The sequence below is a fragment of the Takifugu rubripes genome, chromosome 10, assembly GCF_901000725.2.
Source record: "Takifugu rubripes chromosome 10, fTakRub1.2, whole genome shotgun sequence".
In the NCBI taxonomy this organism is placed as follows: Eukaryota; Metazoa; Chordata; class Actinopteri; order Tetraodontiformes; family Tetraodontidae; genus Takifugu; species Takifugu rubripes.
Genome location: NC_042294.1, coordinates 2,739,684 through 2,759,883, shown reverse-complemented (window position 1 = coordinate 2,759,883; position 20,200 = coordinate 2,739,684). Strand labels below are relative to the sequence as shown.

At 42.8% G+C, this 20,200-nt stretch overlaps 2 long non-coding RNA genes and 1 pseudogene across 2 annotated transcripts; 1 reads left to right on the top strand and 2 right to left on the bottom strand.

The window, feature by feature from the left end:
• Window positions 1-1,404: 1,404 nt before the first annotated feature.
• Window positions 1,405-3,221, bottom strand: LOC115251251 (uncharacterized). The gene is made up of 3 exons (XR_003889819.1): window positions 3,161-3,221; window positions 2,856-3,029; window positions 1,405-2,663 (listed from the first exon to the last, which is right to left on the bottom strand). It is a non-coding gene; the product is annotated as an uncharacterized lncRNA (long non-coding RNA).
• Window positions 3,222-6,122: 2,901 nt separating this feature from the next.
• On the bottom strand, window positions 6,123-8,852 carry LOC115251247 (uncharacterized). The gene is made up of 3 exons (XR_003889813.1): window positions 8,793-8,852; window positions 7,028-7,195; window positions 6,123-6,184 (listed from the first exon to the last, which is right to left on the bottom strand). It is a non-coding gene; the product is annotated as an uncharacterized lncRNA (long non-coding RNA).
• Window positions 8,853-13,212: 4,360 nt separating this feature from the next.
• LOC115251334 (acetylcholine receptor subunit delta-like) lies at window positions 13,213-19,414 on the top strand (annotated as a pseudogene).
• The last annotated feature ends 786 nt before the right edge of the window (window positions 19,415-20,200 follow it).

The following is a 20,200-nucleotide window of genomic DNA, read 5'->3' as shown; positions in this document are numbered from 1 at the left end:
CATAAATCTGAAGCTCTGAGATCCTTTAAAGATCTCCTGGAATCAGCAGATGGGGTTTTGATCAAAAACTGTAAGAATCAGTCAAGCTATCAAATCTTGACTCAGTCCAAGCGTGAACCAGTCCATCCAGAGCTGATTATGGCTCAGCCAGGAGGAAAGCACGGCCTGGGGGGGTTCATATGGAGCAGGCACACTCTGGCTCTATTGCTACTGAAAACAGCCCTTCAGCACAGCAGCCTGGAATACAGTTCTGGAGAACACCTGTTCCCAACAGAACCTGTTTAAAACGGGACCAGTAAAGATGCCCGGCGTGACCACGACCACGGGGAGAGGGGGGGGGCAGAGACAGGCGGTAACGCCGCTGCCCACCGATTCACCTGAAAAAACAAAAACCCCAGCAGCTTGGACCCAATATGGCAGCGTGTTCCTCAAAAACGCTCCTCAAACTCTCCCCACAGCTTTATTTTTTTTGTCCGTGCTAAATGGAAAGTGTTTGTCCTTTGGTGGTCCAACAGGACCACGATTTGGATGGATGGATGATTTGATGTTATTGAGAATAAAAACAGCTGAAAATGGAAGCGGAGATGTTTCAGAGCACCAGAGCTCAGAAAGAGATCGGGAGACAGGTTCTACACTTCTCAGGTCCAGCAGACGGCGTGAAGACCTTAAACGTGCCGGGAAGACAGAGCAACAAAGCCGCAACCCTCTGGCCCTGATCGCCAGGCGCTCCCTCCTCCAGGTGTTAATTGCCCACAGGTGCGCCTGCCTCAGCACCAGCTGCCGCCAATTGAGCTCCTCACGCCCCCTGCAGGACAAACCAGACACAACCCTGGACCCCAACATTTAAGGGTCGTTTTCCTTCCACTTCTCAATCACCGACGTGTCCAACTTCACAGGACCTGCCCAAAGGTTCCCGTTTCTGTCATCCTCGCAAAAACGGACTAAAAGGACGCTTCTCCGGGTCATCCAGCTCACCTTGTCCAGGCAGCTCACTTTCTTTGTCGGGTAGACGATCTTCCCACAGCGGGCGCACTGAGGGTTCATCCTCGGAACCTCCTCCGCGGTCTCCTCCGCTTCTTTAAAACAGATATAGTTGCCGTCGCCGGCAGCCGAGCGCCACAAGTTCCAGCAAACGTTTGACAACCAGCAGCGACGACAAAATGTAGAGATACAAGTCAGTAGGAGACAGACGGAGCCTCTGTGGACGCACGAAGGAGCCGCGTCCGGGCTGGAGACTCGCTGATGCTGCGCTGACAACCACCGTCAGTGACAAGCTAGCGAGACTTAGCTCACGTGACCGCAAACTAGCGACAGCAACCGGAAGTAAACAAAGACAATTTTGCGTTAAAATTTCATTTAAATCTGTCAATAAAGAGTAAAATAACAAATACATTGAAACTTATCAGAAAATATAAGGACTCATCAACTTTATTTGTACCCAAAATGTAGTTTCTGTCATTACATAAACTTCCTCATGCAAATATTTTGACAGTATGATATTAAACTATTAGCATTACACAAATGTACTTTAAGTTATCCCATAATATGCATGTAAAAATGTTTCGATCCTAAGTCATATAACACAAAGCAGATAAACACGTAAGCAAACACAGTAAAGTTTCAAATTAAAATAATATCAAATCTAAGTTCACAAAAAAGAGCATTTAAATTGAGAATCTTTGACTGCGTACTGCACAATCCCTTGCTTATTCTAAGCTTATTCTTTTTGTTGTTTTAATTATTCCGTTTTTAGAATAGCTTATGTTTGAAGCCAGAACCTCAGAAAGGACGCAAAGCTTGACATGTGGAAAGAAAATGGGTGAGCTTCTTAATCACAGAAGAGGAATTTTAAAGTCCTGTTTAGAGTGAAGACAGATAAATAATTAAACTATTGGACTATTTTAGACACTTTCAGCCTCAGCTGTATTTTTTATTGTTATTTTATTTTTACAAAAAGCATCTTTACTCTTTGACCCCATCTACTGTCTGTTGTGTTTCTAATTTGATCAAGCTGGTTGTGTTAGCTTTACCTGTGCAGAGGTTCCTGCTACAATCAGGAATGAACTTCACTTGTTTATTCTCACAGTCTGCTGATAAAATCTATTCTTGTTCTCCTAAAGCTGCAGAAAGCAGCAGTGGGCCTGACTTCATGCTACACCTACAAACCTGAGAATGGAGCGGAGCTCCAGCAGGAATCACTGATCTCACTCAGTTGTGGGATTCGGAGTTACCACTGACACCACCTGGATAACAGCACATCCAGGGACACTGTGACCCTGACCTCAGTAATTCCAACATTCCTTGTGTTCTTGTCATCCTTCACACAGAGGAAACGTAACTGCTGATGATATAGACTAAAGAAGAATTACTTTCATAAATGATTTTATGGCAGTTATGATCTGATTGAGTTTTTTTTCTCAAAGATACGGGAAACACATTTATTTAATTGCGAGTTGATCCAAATCAAAACCGACTTAAATCATCTGCTGACCAGAGTCTCCAGTTTATAGATTGGACTCTCCACAAGATCAGACAGCGGCTTCACTCCCGAGTCCTCGAGATTGTTGTCATTCAGCTCCAGAACCCTCAGATGGGAGGGATTGGACCTCAGCGCCGAGGACAGACAGTCACAGCTGATCGCTGATAAACTGCAGTCAATCAAACTAAAAAGGAAAGTGAAACAAATAAATTATAGGCAGAAGAGAATGAGGGTGAAGGTTGGAAAACATTGGATGATCCAAATTAAATACGTTTGATTTCCAACCAACTATATCATGAGCTTGGACGTCTACAGGTGAATTAGAAATCCACAGATGAAACACAATGTTTGTGGTCAAAACAGACTCAGAGCTGACCTGAGAGTCTCCAGCCTACAGAGAGGATCCCGGAGAAAACCACAGAGCTGCTTCACTCCTGAATCCTTCAGCTGGTTCCAACTCAGGTCCAGAACCCTCAGATGGGAGGGATTGGACCTCAGTGCCGAGGCCAGAAAGTCACAGCTGATTTCTGATAAACTGCAGTCAATCAATCTAAAAACCACAATAAATCCCATTTGTTTCAGTCAGACGTGTTCAGATTTTGCTTTGCTCAGTTACAAATAAATCTGCTTGGAATCTTTGTTGATGAATGAAATACGGACTTTAGACACAGCTGAACTGACCTGAGAGTCTCCAGCTTACAGTTGAGACTCTCCAGTCCAGAACAGAGCAGCTTCACCCCTGAATCCTCGAGACTGTTGTAGCTCAGGTCCAGAACCCTCAGATGGGAGGGATTGGACCTCAGCGCCGAGGCCAGAGAGTCACAGCTGATCTCTGATAAACTGCAGCTGCTCAAACTGAATAAAGACAAAATACAACCTGTTAGATATGAGCAGATATGTTGAGTCGTGACACTCGTTTCTGAAAACCTGAACAGGAAAACAGTCGATAGAACATCTGGTGTTTCAGATAGTCACCCAAAAATAATCGGTCAGAAATGGAGATGTTCTTCAGGAGGTATAAAACAGAACAGAGATGGCTTTTAAGTTAAATTCTCAGCTGTAGCTGAGAACAAGATGACCTTTAACCTTCATAGTGAGACATAGAATTTAAAAGCTTTTAACACTGGACAACACGAAAAGAACAAAGTGTCTGGTGAGATCACTCAATGGAGGCTTTTCCTGACAGAGTCACTCATGTCTGCTGTTAACAGCCTGTGTTCTTAATCACATCTGGACTTACTCGGCCTTCCTGCAGTTCCTCACAGCTGGAATCAGGCGACGTCGTCCCTCCTCTGAGGTGTTGTACTGCTGCAGGTTCAGCTCATCCAGAACCTCCTCTGACATCTGCAGCAGGTAGGCCAGAGCTGAACAGTGGATCTCTGACAGTCTCCTCTCTGATTTCTTCTCTGACTTCAGGAACTCTTGGATCTCCTGATGGACTGACTGATCCTTCATCTCTGTCAGACAGTGGAAGATGTTGATGCTTCTATCTGGGGAGACTTTATCACTGTTCACCTCCTTCAGGTTGTTGAGGACCTTCTGGATGGTTTCTGGGTGGCTGTCCATCTGATCCAACAGTCCACCCAAGATCCTCTGATTGGACTCCAGAGAGAGACCATGAAGGAAGCGAACAAACAAGTCCAGGTGGCCATTTTTACTTTCAAGAGATTCCATTAGTGCTCTCCTGAGGAAGTCATCAAGAGATGTGACTGGATCGTTATTTGTGTACAACCATGTAAACCCGGAAATATATTTTAGGAACTGATTTATAACCACGGTGTCTTTCCTGGTGTAACAGTGGAACATGTAGACGGCAGCCAGAAACTCCTGAATGCTCAGATGAACAAAGCAGTAGACTGATTTCTGGAAGATCACACTCTCTCTCTTGAAGATCTCTGTACAAACTCCTGAGTACACCGACACCTCGGAGACGTCCAGTCCACATTGCTCCAGGTCTTCTGAGTAGAAAATGATGTTTCCTTTCTCCAGATGTTCAAACGCCAGCCGACCCAACTTCAGAAGGAGTTCTTTATCAGCCTCAGTCAGTTCCTCTGGTCTCTGCTTTCCTCCATACTTCTGCTTCTTCCTCTTTATCTGAACCATCAGGAAGTGTGAGTAGAGGTCAGTCAGGGTTTTGGGCAGCTCTCCTCTCTGGTCTCTGGTCATCATGTCCTCCAGAACTATAGCAGTGATGCAGCAGAAAACTGGGATCAGACACATGATGTGGAGGCTCCTGGAGGCCTTGATGTGTGAGATGATTCTCTTGGACAGATCTTCATCACTGAACCTCCTCCTGAAGTACTCCTCCTTCTGGGAGTCAGTGAAGCCTCGTACTTCTGTGATCCTGTCAACACACGAGGGAGGAATCTGATAGGCTGCTGCAGGTCTGGAGGTGATCCAGATGAGAGCTGAGGGAAGAAGGTTCCCCTGGATGAGGTTCACCAGGAGCACGTCAACTGACGATACTTGTGTGACATCAGAGATGACCTGATGGTTGTTGAAATCCAGTGAAAATCTGCTTTCATCCAGGCCATCAAAGATGAACAGAAGTTTCCAGACAGTCAGATCTTCTGCTCTGATCTTCTGTAATGTTGGATGGAAAACATGAAGCAGTGAGAGAAGACTGTGCTGCTCATCTCTGATCAAGTTCAGCTCCCTGCATGAGAGCGGAAGCACCAGACTGATGTCTTGGTTCTCCAAACCTTCTGCCCAGTCCAGACAGAACTTCTGCACTGAGAAGGTTTTTCCAACGCCGGCGACACCGTTGGTCAGAACCACTCTGATGTGTCTCTGTTGCTCAGATAAGACTTTGAAGATGTCCTGGCACTTGATTGGAGTGTCCTGGATGTTCTTCTTGGAGGTTCTCTCAAGCTGTCTCACCTCATGTTGTGTGTCCACCTCCTCACTTTGTCCCTCAGTGATGTAGAGCTCAGTGTAGATCTTGTTCAGCAGGGTTCCACTTCCTGCTTCATTAGTTCCTTCAGTCACATGTTCACATCTTCTCTTCAGACTGATCTTATGACCTTCTATCACCTCCTGCAGTTCACCACCCTCTAAAACAAACCATCTTTTAAATCATTTTACAATTGTCATCTACAGCAGGAACACAGATGTCCTCAACTGGAAAATATTCTGTCATGTTTGAATGATAGAAGCAACAGTCGGGTAATGACCCATCTTACTGTCAGTTTGAAATGTTATGTCTTCTTATGTAGACCTATTCTTTTATTTCATTGGGTTTCAATGTAATTTAGTACATAACAACCATTTCCATGTCTTCCAAGAGTTTGCTTGGACTAAACAGCTGGTAAAAGCTGGATGATATTTAGAAAAACACATCAAACCTTCTCCAAACACATCATACTCAGCAGACCCATTGTCCTGTAAAGGTCACCTGCCTTCAGCTCTTTAACACTTTCCAGAACTAAATGACTAAATGTTGCTAAATACTGTCTAAGCATTTAGGAAGGTCTTCAGAGGGTTTGGTTCCAGTGGAACCAAACAAGTGCTCTCTGGATCTTCTCTTGCACATTGTAAATACACAAGTTGTTCCTTTATTCCGACCCAAAAGTATCTTATAAATACAAATGTACGAGCTTACGCGAGACGCTGTTGTTCAGGTCGGCGGTCTGCAGTTCAGTTCTCCGTTTCTTTTCACCCTTGGGACAGGAGGAATCTCCAATGGAAGCAGACTGTTTCTGACACCTGTCAAAAATGGGAATAGTGGTTATACATGTCTACTGGGCGTTAGCAACACCTAAGAAAGGCTGCGTTCACTTCTACTTTCAGTTTGCTTTGACAGTTGAAGATTGAATGAACTCTGAGCAAAAAATATAAAGTTATTTACGTTCTAACAAGCTCGTTTAGTTGGAGAAAAGTGTAATTGATCTAAGTGTTTAGTGGCTTTTCTTCATTGTGAATTTATGTTAAAAATAAAAGTGCCAAATCAGGAATATAAACTCATAGAATAGAACAAAAGTTCTACATTTATGCTCCAAATACAGTAGTCTGGTCTCTGAAACTGATCATTAAATAGCACAGAGGTCACACGTATTCAAGCTTATTTCAACCATTTAGAAATGACTGATATTGTTGTCTATGGGTTTATTAGAACCAGGAGCCTTAAAAATAGACTTTTTAATGAATTTTCATGACATGTGGTGGAACAGTGTGGCAGAACAAGCTGCACAGACCTGCCATGTCTTACCCATCCGTATCTAAATGGAGAGCTGGAGCACTCTGCAATGATGGATATTGTTGGGAAACTTTAAAATATATGCCTCTGAGTTTTTGTGAGATGATGTTAACCCATGTAGGAGAAATGACCAGTTAAAAACAGAAGCAATTTTCAGTTTTAAAAGATTTACCACACTAAAATTAACATGGGAGTTAATGGGAGCGAACACCTGACATGTTGGTGCACCGTTTCATTTTAAGGACCTGATGAATTTCATTTTTCACGATAGTAGAGGCTAATACCTACAAAATGATGTTTTGTGTGGTTGTGAAATGTTCTAAGGCAGAGTTATGTGGTTCAGAAAACCTTACTTTAAAGGTGAGCCTTGAGGTCCAATACCGAAGTTTTCAGGGTAGCCTTTGGACTGGTCACTCTTCATGGACACACAGATGGACACTACGGACTTTGTGCGCTCTTCCTCTTCCATCACACATTCGCTCATTTTTAAATGTGAGTCTAAATGGTTAAGCAGGAACAGTCTGCTGACACAGAAAATAAGATTAAAGAACATGATTTTCAGTATGAAGACAAGCAGAGGTCTGTCCAATTGCGTATTGTCGGCTCATTCACATAAAAATCTATTATATGATGTAACCCTGTACATCATAGGTGTTAAACTCTGGCCTGTGGGCCAAATTTGGCCCGTAATGTAATTATATTTGGCCCGTAAGCCATACCAATTGACTATTAGAGCTGGCCCGCCGGTATTATCACTTAAAGCGCATGTGCTAATACTACAAATACCAGAATGCTCTGCTGGTGTTTTGGTGTGAAAATCCACACTCCACATCAGCTGGTGGTGGTAATGCACCAATTTGTGGCTTGCCAACCACCAAGAAAGAGAAAGTAGAAAGACCATACAGTATATGCTAATGCTAATTCTGGCACTATCCCTCTGAAAAATGATTAAAAGAGAGGCAGAAAATAGGACCTTTCTGAACATGTAGGAGGCAGAATATCTGTTTAGATGTGTAAAAGACGGACCTGACTGTCCTGTATGTGGAGCCAATGTTCATTACAAGGAGAACAACAACAGATGACACTATAAAACGCAACACCAAGACAAGCACAAACACCTGGAAATGACTCAAAGGTGCCAGAAAGTAGAAGAGATGAAAAGGCCTTACATTTACATTACATTCACTTACAATAGCAAAATATTGCTGTTGAAATTTAAAAGAGAAACAATGAATGCCCGTGATGTGTTTTTTTATTTGAATTTCAATTTTGCATGTGTGCAATAATAAATTATATATTGTATTGTGTTAATCTTTGCTTGTTCCATGTTCAGTTGTTGAGCAAAACTAGTTTGGGTCAATATCATAAAGTTCCCTGTTATAGCTGGAGGAAGAGTTTTTTCAATAAATATCAATGCTAGCCCGTGACTTTGTCCTAGTTTTAAATTTTGGCCCACTGGGCATTTGAGTTTGACACCTCTGCTGTACATCATACAGGCCACATATATATTGGAAAAACGTTTTGGGACATCTTAAAAGTTTACACCATGTTAAATATAACATAGTTGTGGAAAAAATGTTTCTCCTGGGTGTTTCAAAAGGTGCGGTGGCATTAGACGGACGCACACAAATACAAATGAAATAATTTTTTATCTGGTTATGGTTTACAAGAAAACCTAAATTCTTTCAAGATGTCAGTTCTCAACATTAAATTCAACAAATAAGATGAGAATGCATTCAAAACTAAACAGAAATACGTCATCACATCATCAAAGTCGGTCAAATGCAGCATCATCTTCTGTCTTCTGAGGCTAAAACTTCCGCGTTTGTGTCCCTCTTTCCGTGGATTTTTCCACTAACTGCAAATAATATTGTCGACTTATTGCGAGTATTAAAATGGGCTTCCTCAACCTCTAAAATGTTGGCTCAGGGTTAGCGGAAAACGCAGTTAGAGGAAACACGGTACAAAGTTTGATCATCCGTCACAACATTCCCGTCGACCAGCCGCAATGTGCGTCCGAAATACGCGCACGCTCATTGCGAACACGCAGCTTATTAAGCCGCATCTCGCAGCGGAACACTGATTCGAGACGACAGCAGTGAAAGAACCAAATGCTACCTGAATATTAGAGGTTTTCCATCAGGGCTCGGTCACTCAAGATGGAGCCCGAAGTTGAGAACTTTCACTTTCGCTTCTTCTTCCTCGACACGTCACGTGTTTGTGTTTTGATTGCGTCATATTCAGCACAAGCGCCTCTCTTCAGAACAATTTGGTCCACGTTTTAACTGAAATACTGGGAAACAACTGGAGTTCGTCTGACAGATGTTCGTTTTTGGGTGCGGAATCAAACTGGGTCAACTTTTTGATCTATAGGATCCCCTCTGGTTCAAAGTGTCCCTATAGGATATTGACAGTTCTGACCTTTTGGGGGCTGCACACACCTCTTAATGGTGACGGCACCAACGGAGCTGATCCAGTTGTCATCAGCTGGCCAGTCTGACTACAGCTCATTAGGGGAAATCTGCTGATCTGGAGGAGAAGCTTTCAAAACTTGACGGGCTGGGCGGAAAATGACTGTAATTTTGGAATCAGCGTGCCAATTTTATTTTTAATCAGAATAATTTAAAATAAAAAACCTCAAAAGGATATTTTCAAATTGTTCCCCAGTGGGGTGGTGTGGTGGTTAGCACTGTTGCCTCACAGCAAGAAGGCCCCGGGTTCGATCCCCGGTTGGGACTGAGCCTGGGGACTTTCTGTGTGGAGTTTGCATGTTCTCCCTGTGCCTGCGTGGGTTCTCTCCGGGTACTCCGGCTTCCTCCCACAGTCCAAAGACATGCATGATTGGGGATTAGGCTAATTGGAAATTCTAAATTGCCCGTGAGTGTGAGAGTGAATGGTTGTCTGTCTATATGTGTTAGCCCTGCGATTGACTGGCGTCCAGTCCAGGGTGTACCCTGCCTCCGCCCATTGTGCTGGGATAGGCTCCAGCCCCCCCGCGACCCTCAGAGGAGGAACAAGCGGTAGAAAATGAGTGAGTGAGAGTGTTCCCCAGTGTAACTTCACCTGAAATTGTCGACTCCAGAATATCACCATTAAATCCATTTAATCACTTAATAGCTGTGGAATTTGAGCCATGAGAAAAATATCTCTCCATCATGATTTCCAGAATTCTTCATCAATATCTGAGATTCTTCAAAACCTTCCCTCACTGTAAAATCCAATTAGTTATCATTACTTTAAAAAAGCATGCAAACCAATTGCACTTAAAAAAACAAGTAAAGAGAACTAGTTATTTTAAGGTGTACTAACTCAACTTCGTTGAGTACACTTAGAAATGAGTCTAAGCAACTAAAACAATCAAGTAGAGTGTACTTGATAACTTAGTTTAGAATACTCTTGACTTAGTAAAGACTACTTAGAGTTACAATTTTAATCTACTAAATGATTGCATGTTAAATTTACTCACTTCAGTCCATATAACACACTTATCTAAGTTGGACTGACTTAGCATTTCTAAGTTATATATTTACTTGAACAGCAATCTGACTTACTTGCTAAAACCATGCAAACTCGACTTCAGCAATCTAAGACTTCAAAAATATCTATACAGGAATGAAAAAGAGGCTCCAATCTCTTCTAAAATAATCTGAATTACAATTACATGATAAATCAAGGTAATAACACAGTTGAAAGTTCAAATATATCAATTGTTTTTTTATTTTTTAATGATTGCCTTTAATGACATCCACAAACACAGCTTTAGTACTGTACCATCAATAATACAGTAAACACAGCTTTAAAACTGTAATAACTAAGAATTTATAGACCACAAGAACCAACATGCTGACAAGTGCACTTCTATATTCCTGAATAATGTTACTCAAAAATCACTAAAAAGTATTTTTTTTAAAGTAATTTAGAAAAATTATTCTTCTCCTTAATAAAAAGTATTAAAAAAAAAAAAAAAAGCCATCAAGTGCAAAGTGGCTTCATTAAATGAGTCCAAAAACCTGAGAGGGTAATGACTGGCAATGGATCTCACCTGTCGATGAATGTATGTACATCTACAGCCTCTAACTTGCTGATGAACCCGTGGGCTGACAATTTTAGTGGACTGTCTTAAACTGAATCCACTCGTGCATTTGCATTCTAACTCAACAAGAGATTTTCAAGACTTTGCAATTTTGGCGGGAGCTCGCTCTCTCCCAGGCCAAGCATCACTCTTTGAATGAAGCCAAAAGTGTTTTTCATGGCGTTTGGGTAGTCTAAATGTAAAGCGTATGACAATCCAAACAAAAGGCAAAGTGCCTCAGGTAGGTTCTGGACATCATCCATTACAATAGCTCCCTCAACAATGATGGCAGTAGATATTGGCTGAAGGTGGAGCTGATTTGGAACCAGTTGCTCATCTTCAGGGACAACAGTCAGCACCCCGACAGATACTTGTGCCCAGGTCTCATCAGTGTCACAATCCTGTGATGGAACCAAACAAAAACATTACATTACAACAGGGAAATGTTGTAAATTGTCAATTCAAAATTGTCACCATTTCAACTGTCCTGCCGACACTGCCTTCCAGCCTCGTGCAGTAAAGGAATACTAGGACGATTAGTGACTGTGGAATCAGCTCTCTCCATGGGTCAGAGAGGCAGACACACGCTCTACATTTAAGTCGAGGCGTAAAACCTTCCTCTATGACAGAGCTTTTAGCCAGGGCTGGTTCAGGCAGCCCTCTCGCCCTCTCTTTCTCCTCTCCTCTCCTTCTCCTCTCTTTCATCTCCTCTTCTCATCTCCTTCTCATCTCCCCATCTCCTACTACTCTGCTCTGCCCCTCTCCTTGTCTTTTCCTCTCCCCCTCTTTCTCTTCTCTCCCCCTCATAACTGTGTGTGCTCCTTTAGGAGGCTCATAATATAACTTACAAAGCAGGTGTTGTAGAAGTCACTGGGATCATCACCAAGTAGAACAGGGAGGCCTCGGAGTACCATGGTGCGCATTGCCGTCACATCTGGATTCTAGAAGTGGATGATGAACAAATTAAGCTCAAGATAATGCAGCATTCAAACACTACAGCACAAAACAATTTTTGAAAAAAATAAATAAAGCAGCAAAACAGCAATCACTATTTGAAGTCACCTTACCATGAGAAATAAAGAGACAAAGCCTTTCATAGACTTACCCCGGCATGAACTTGCTGCACCAACCCTGCCAGGGTCTGCCCCACACTTCCCTTCTTTGCCCTGAAGATCTCGACCAAGCGTGGTGTGTGGCGGTCCAGGGCCTCAAATAAGTCCCCCTGTAGGTTCTTGGTGACTTCCCTGTTGAACTCTGCATACACCTGCAACACACAGCAAAAAAGCATGGTGAGTAAATAGGCTTGGGCCAGTGTGGGAAAATACATTCACAATCGTTAGTTTCATTTTATTACAACAGTAATTAGCAGACTGCCATTTTGTATTTAGTCACGAGGCAGAATGACAGAACTACAGAAGATGGGAAGAGTTTTAGAGCCACTGAACAAAAAAAAAACAACCAATAATACAGGCGTAAAAAAAATATGTTCTGGGAAAAAGTCAGAATTCTGAGGATATTATAATGTCAGTACTTACTTGTCTCTCCGTAAAAAGAGCTGGCCACCGCTCCTTCAAAGTTTTCACTGGAGGTCCGGCCTCTACAATCTCTCTTCTCCGCAATGGGAAGGTCTGGTCCATCTCTGAGGCGATGACCGCTCCACTGGGGTTCCGTTTTTTCATTTCTTCAACCAGGAGTTTTCTCTCAGCCTCCAGGCTATCCTCACTCTGCCCCTCAGGAATGTCCGGTAGGTAATTAACCTCATACCTTTTGGGTCTTTTGAGGCCTTTCGAAGCCATTTGTGGTCTTCCTCCTTTCACAGCATTTATCGCAACCTCTGTACATCCTGCTCTTTTTAGTTTACCACCATAGTTCCCCATTTTGAATTTCAAACTATGCTTCCAGCCAGAACACCCATCTGGTGAACCTGGCTCCCTCAAACAGGGATGTTTACTGATGAGTGCAAGTGCCCCAGATTGGAGCCGCTCAACACTTGGGTAGGTATCAAACTTGTAAATTGTTTCAGCAAGCTTTTCCAGAATGCCATGCTTCGCGTCTTTTGGTGGATTCCAGTGCGTTTTGTCTCGTAGATATGCAAGATTGGCTTATCTCAGTCTAAATTCCACATCAACAGAGAAATTTGGAATATCAAAAAACTCTGGCCGTGGCTCTTGTCTCATTGATGAAGTTGAGCTTGGTGAGGACAGAATCTCTGTGTCATCGGAGGCACAGGAGGCATCAGATGTGCTGCTGGTGGTGGCAGTCACCACCGTTTCTGGTTTTTCATCTAGTGACACTTTCTGTATGTCCTGTTCTGTTCTGATGACTCTCAGTTTGTAGCGTTCCATGGTCCTAGAAAAAGTGAACATAATTTAAGTCCATAGTCTACATGCTGTCATTCAGCATGATATGTAACACTTAAGTGTCACATATACGTTGCCTTTCACTCGATAGGAGGATAAGGCGAAAATGTCATTCAGCTCAGATAACTGGGTGAGAGTGAGAGAACCTGCCCCACGGGGGCACAACTCATAGGAACGTAAATGTTCAACGTAGCACGCAGTCAAAAGCCTGCACACAAACAGGATTTCTGTGTTGATGACAACAATTTGTGTTATTTTCCTGAACTCAGGGAGACCAGAGCAACTACCAACTGAAATGATCATATCTGTGCTGTATTTAACACCATGAACATTAGCCGAAGATGCAACTCGCACTGTACTTTGCTTGGCATTTCGCTGATGTAACAAACTCTGAACATTGTCAGGGAAAGATGCGACCATAACTGACTTCACTTTATCAATTTCCAAAGGAGGCTCGAAGAATGTTGAGGAGTCTAAATGAAAGGCCATCATCTTCTGGTGTCTTACAGCCAAGGTTTGTGCCACATTCTTGAAATTGCGAGTGTCGTGCACCACTTTTTAAAAAAAATTATGCTTCCCCTCAAAACGCATCGTCCACACATCTACTAGCGGGCCAAAGATTTTTATCATTTGAGGGCAGTGCTCAATGAAATGATGCTCTGGACAAAGTTTGTAGTTGGGAAAGGTTTCCCGCAGCAACCCTCTGTGTTCTGAGATTGGTCCCCCTCGGGGATATCGTGGCCTATCATCAATGGAAGCAGCCTCAGAAGGGACCAATTTTCATGGCCATTTCCGCCAGTAGTTCCCTTGGAGATGAAGGTCTTTGGAATGATCTGTGGTTGGTCAGTTTTATCAGAAAATGGATAAGCAAACTGCCTAATAGCCTTATTCAAGGAGTCTAAAGAAACATACTTCTTGGTAATCAAATCCTTTAGACACAGTGACAGTTCTGCTGGTATTATACCCTTCAAAAAATCGTGGAGAATGTCAGGTGGGAAACCATCCACCACATGGAAGTGTGTCAGGTTTTCATTTAATGGACACGCTCTTTTAACACCATGATGTCTGGCCGTAGTAGGGTCATGTATAACCTCTTGCACATGTAAATCATGGTCCTCTCTTGTCCTTAGCTGGTGTAGACCTGATTGGACCTCCTAATCCTGTGTCATCTCGCTTACACAGACAAAACCGACAAAACTGATCTGCTCCAAAACTCTCCTGGAATCCTGCCAGAGAGTGAGCCCCCAAGTTGTCTGCTGCTACATACAATACAGTGCCTCTGACACTTTGGGCTAGCTGTTCTATATAAACACCATGTTCCTCAAGAGTTGCAAGATCTTGAAGGAGTGGACGAAGAACCTCTGCATAGCCATGTTCTGTCACAGTGTTGACCTTACATAACAGTGCTAGTTGAATGGAGTGAAGAGCTGATCGATATTTGGAGTCAAGATTAGCAAGTACCCAATATACGGCACATAGTTTATGTTTTTTCTTGGAAGTTCCCAGTGGATTAGCCACTTCAAAATCATCAATATACAGCCCAAGAGCAATCCTAAATTGTTCCACATTCAAAAGAACATTTTCTTTGAAATGAGAGCCATCTCTGAATGAGTGGTATCCTTCTGATGAATACATCTCTCCACACAGCACCTTGTCCTAAATATCCTTATTGCTTAACAAAGCCTGTAGCATTTTCAGTATGGGGACATATACAATGGACTGACTATCTCTCTCAAGAAGAAACTCAACTGGCATTACAACTGGAAATTCTCGCAGTATATAAGATGCTCTCCTGGCAGCTGTTGATAGGGATCCTCCTTTATTGGTGTACTCCAGCAGGACATGACTTTGTGAAACTACACCTAAAATCTCACTCACTATGGAATCATCCACATCACCACAATGTTGACTGATCATCCTCTTGACTGCACTTTGTAGTAATGGCTGTGAAAGTAAATGAATCTGGTTGAGCTGCTGAATTACTTCTTGTGCAGCACTTTCAGATATGTGCAAGATTGCTTGCATTTTCAAAAAAAGTGCAGCCAGGTTACGTTCCAGTTGGATTTCCAAGTCCTGTATGTCATCTTCAGACTCAAACTCACCCTCAATGTCATCCTGTAAAGGGTTTTCTTCCTCTACTTCAGTCAGCTGATCTGGACCTTCAATGTTTGACATTATTGCAGTTTTAAACTGTGATGTAGCACTCGACTTTTATGTGCATTAAATGTTGCATATACACTGCTCTGAAATGTGCAGCCTTCGTATGGACATAGAACTCTTTGTTTAAGTTTTAAATGAGTGCGTAAATGTTTGAAAAACTCATCTTCAGTGCAGGGCTCTATGAATTCACATAACTGGCAATGAAACGCAACTGTGGGTTTACTTGCTTGTCCAATGTCTGATTGAGAATGCCAAACAGATAAATGAACTTTGAGTGCATTAAAAGATTTGAAAACGCACAAGCAATCCATATGAAGGCATGGTGTTGGTTGTTGCCGAGTAAAACCTCCATGTTTTAGGCGACAGTGTTTTAACAACTTTCCTCTTTTGTCTGCGGAGAAGAGGCACTGCTTAATAAATACCAGTAACATATGCATATTTTTGATAACCTAGTAAAGTTAACTAATGTTTGCATGTCAGGGCAGCTGTTGGATTTTACAGCGGTCTTCACTCTTCCTGCTCAGTCTGAACGGAATACTTTTATCTTTCCTTTTTCCTCTGTTAATGAACAACTTTATAGCTGTTGATTAATATTCCACTACTATAAAAGCATTCTGGGAGGGTTCAAGATTAAAAGTTTTGCTATTTTAATGCCTTAAATATGTTTTTGCATTTAAATTAAAACTGACTATGCAACTGAATTAGTTAAATAAACCTAGTTAAATAAATAAGATTTATGAAGCTTTACAGATTTTAAAAGACTTGTAAAAGCAGCATATTAATGCAGCCCTGGAGTCCAGGAGGAGCAGCAGAGGTCAGAATGTGTCGGAGCGCGTTTAACTATTGTCTGCAGTTCCACGCGTGACCACCGGGTGGCGGCAAAGCACCACATGATATTTCTCCTTTTTGGAACTTCTTCAGCTGCGTTGAGCTTTAAATCTTCACCTGTCGCTCCCTTTAAGCTCTAAACTTTGCGGTTCTGTGTGTAGTTTGTGGGTTTAAATATTTTGGATGAATTTGACTGAAACTATAATTGACCAATAGGAAGTTCGTCCATTTTTCTACTGTGTCACACATTTTCATTATTTATTGTCATTTTTGGGTCTGAACTGGACCAGTTCTGTGAGCTGTTTTGCTTTTTCTGTGGACCAGATGTTCCCGGCAGGTTCCATCATCGGACACAGACGGAGACAGGTCACGTGACAACAGTCAGCCTTTAGTTCTTTATTACAGGAGGATCTGGTTTATATACAGACACGAATCTGCGAAATACTAAAAAGTATATGAACCCAAAGTACTAAAAAGTGTATTAAGTGTTTATACACACGTTTGAATGAAATGGTTTCATCAGCGCTGCCGGGGGCTGAGCAGGCTTCATAAATCTGAAGCTCTGAGATCCTTTAAAGATCTCCTGGAATCAGCAGATGGGGGTTTGATCAAAAACTGGAAGAATCAGTCAAGCTATCAAATCTTGACTCAGTCCAAGCGTGAACCAGTCCATCCAGAGCTGATTATGGCTCAGCCAGGAGGAAAGCACGGCCTGGGGGGGTTCATATGAAGCAGGCACACTCTGGCTCTATTGCTACTGAAAACAGCCCTTCAGCACAGCAGCCTGAAATACAGTTCTGGAGAACACCTGTTCCCAACAGAACCTGTTTAAAACGGGACCAGTAAAGATGCCCGGCGTGACCACGACCACGGGGAGAGAGGGGGGGGGGGCAGAGACAGGCGGTAACGCCGCTGCCTACCGATTCACCTGGAAACAACAAAAACCCCAGCAGCTTGGACCCAATATGGCAGCGTGTTCTTCAAAAACACTCCTCAAACTCTCCCCACAGCTTTATTGCTAAACAGGATTTGGGTTTTTTTTGTCCGTGCTAAATGGAAAGTGTTTGTCCTTTGGTGACAGGGGAACACTCAAAGAAGACAGAAGCAGTCCTCCTGGACTGCAGGGTGCTCAGGTTCTGCACTTCTCAGGTCCAGCAGACGGCGTGAAGACCTTAAACCTGCCGGGAAGACAGAGCAACAAAGCCGCAACACTCTGGCCCTGATCGCCAGGCGCTCCCTCCTCCAGGTGTTAATTGCCCACAGGTGCGCCTGCCTCAGCACCAGCTGCCGCCAATTGAGCTCCTCACGCCCCCTGCAGGACAAACCAGACACAACCCTGGACCCCAACATTTAAGGGTCGTTTTCCTTCCACTTATCACCGACGTGTCCAACTTCACAGGACCTGCCCAAAGGTTCCCGTTTCTGTCATCCTCGCAAAAACGGACTAAAAGGACGCTTCTCCGGGTCATCCAGCTCACCTTGTCCAGGCAGCTCACTTTCTGTCGGGTAGACGATCTTCCCACAGCGGGCGCACTGAGGGTTCATCCTCGGAACCTCCTCCGCGGTCTCCTCCGCTTCTTTAAAACAGATATAGTTGCCGTCGCCGGCAGCCGAGCGCCACAAGTTCCAGCAAACGTTTGACAACCAGCAGCGACGACAAAATGTAGAGATACAAGTCAGTAGGAGACAGACGGAGCCTCTGTGGACGCACGAAGGAGCCGCGTCCGGGCTGGAGACTCGCTGATGCTGCGCTGACAACCACCGTCAGTGACAAGCTAGCGAGAGTTAGCTCACGAGACCGGAAATTAGCGACAGCAACCGGAAGTAAACAAAGGAGCAGACAACTTTGCGTTAAAATTTCATTCAAATATGCAAATAAAAAAAGAGTCAAATAACAAATGCATTTAAACTTAACAGAAAATATTAGGACTCATCAACTTTATTTGTACCCAAAATTATTACATAAACTTCCTCATGCAAATATTTACAGTGTATGATATTAAACTATTAGCATTACACAAATGTAATTTAAGTTATGCTCAAAAATACATGTAAAATGTTTCGATCCTCAGTCACGACCGAACCACAACAAATAACATATGAAAGAGGATATATGAACATATGACTTAATAACATATGAAAGAGGATATATGAACATGTGACTTAATAACATATGAAAGAGGATATATGAACCTATGACTTAATAACATATGAAAGAGGATATATGAACATGTGACTTAATAACATGAAAGAGGATACATGAACATGTGACTTAATAACATATGAAAGAGGGTATATGAACATGTGACTTAATAACATATGAAAGAGGATATATGAACATGTGACTTAATAACATATGAAAGAGGATATATGAACCTATGACTTAATAACATATGAAAGAGGATATATGAACATGTGACTTAATAACATATGAAAGAGGGTATATGAAAATGTGACTTAATAACATATGAAAGAGGATATATGAACATGTGACTTAATAACATATGAAAGAGGATATATGAACCTATGACTTAATAACATATGAAAGAGGATATATGAACATGTGATTTACCCACTATAACACACAGACATACACACATCAGTATCAGTGTTCCAAATCCTGTTTTCTTTTTCTGCCAGCTCTTCCTCCAGCGATTACCCCGCATCTTGCGCATGTCCCGCCCTGCTGAGGCAGAGCCGTACTGGGATGGAGCGTTACCGGGGCGACCCAGCTCAGTGGGCTACATTGCCTCGGCTGAGGAGTACTACAGTGTGAAGTCCCGCAGTGAGCTGATGTTTGAGAAACAGTCTGGGAGACAGGGACTGGTGACCCGAGTCACACACGCTGACAGTACGTTTCCAGAAACATTTAAACACATGAGATATAGAAGCATAAGTAGCTTCATTTGAGTTCTGAGCTTTGGTGTCTGTGTGGAGCTGTGAAACCACAAGAAGAGGGAGGAGCGAGCCATCAGCTGTACGCAGAGATCAAGCCGGCTGTGGATGGAGCCACTACATCATTAAACACATGCGCAACAAGAACAACTACAATGAGGTCAGATGGTTCAAACAGAGTCCTCAACCCAAAGTCTGATTTAAAAAAGATCAAAAGTGGCGTAAATGTCTCGTCCTTACAGGAGAAGGATAACTGGAGCGGCATCGCTCATACAGTAGACCGACTCTGCCTCTTCCTGGTTACCCCGGTGATGACCTTTGGCACCGTAATCATCTTTCTGAGGGGAATCTGTAACCAACCTCCTCATCTGCCCTTCAAAGGAGCCCCGCATGACTCCAGAGAGGAGAACCCACGCCTGCTGTGATGCACACACACAGCCAGGGCTTTTTCCATCGCCATCGTTTCTCTTGGGGAAATGTTGCATTTCTTTATCTTAATAACAGCAAATCTTTAGTTTGTTCTATAGGAGCTCCATATGTTTAGTGTCAAAGACTTCTTAGATTGTGTTCATTGCTGGCACATAAAGAAAAATGCTTTGATTTTACTAAAGTGACACAAACCCGAAAGATTCTGAAGGCATGATGTAAAATAGTAAAGTATAATACATAAATTTAAAGAGACAATTAAGAGTTTTCATGCTTATAAGAGTGGTCGAGGAGCCATTTAGAACTTTATAAAGATGCATTGTGTGATACCAGGAACTAATTTAACTTCAAGGCGAAGCTGCTTCTGCTTTGTCGACCATCGACTGATCTCCTGAAAGTCCACCACCGCTTTTTAAAAACCGAATTTTTCATCTATGGACGGAGTAGACGGCAGATGTTTCCACAGATGCTCTTCACCAGTGGTCAGTGAGTGATGCAGCAGATGAGCAGGAGTTGACTGGCTTCAACCAGCTACTGTCTCAATGTCTCCAACCCATAGTCTGGATTCTCTACGAGAGCAGACAGCAACTTCACTCCTGAATCCTGCAGCTGGTTGTTGAACCTGAGGTCCAGTTCTCTGAGATGGGAGGGATTGGACCTCAGCGCCGAGGCCAGAGAGTCACAGCTGATCTGTGATAAGCTGCAGTCCCTTAATCTAAATAAAGAAGGGAAACTTTTATAAGGTTATAAGTGAAACCAGCATTAATTTGAAAGGTTAATCAAAG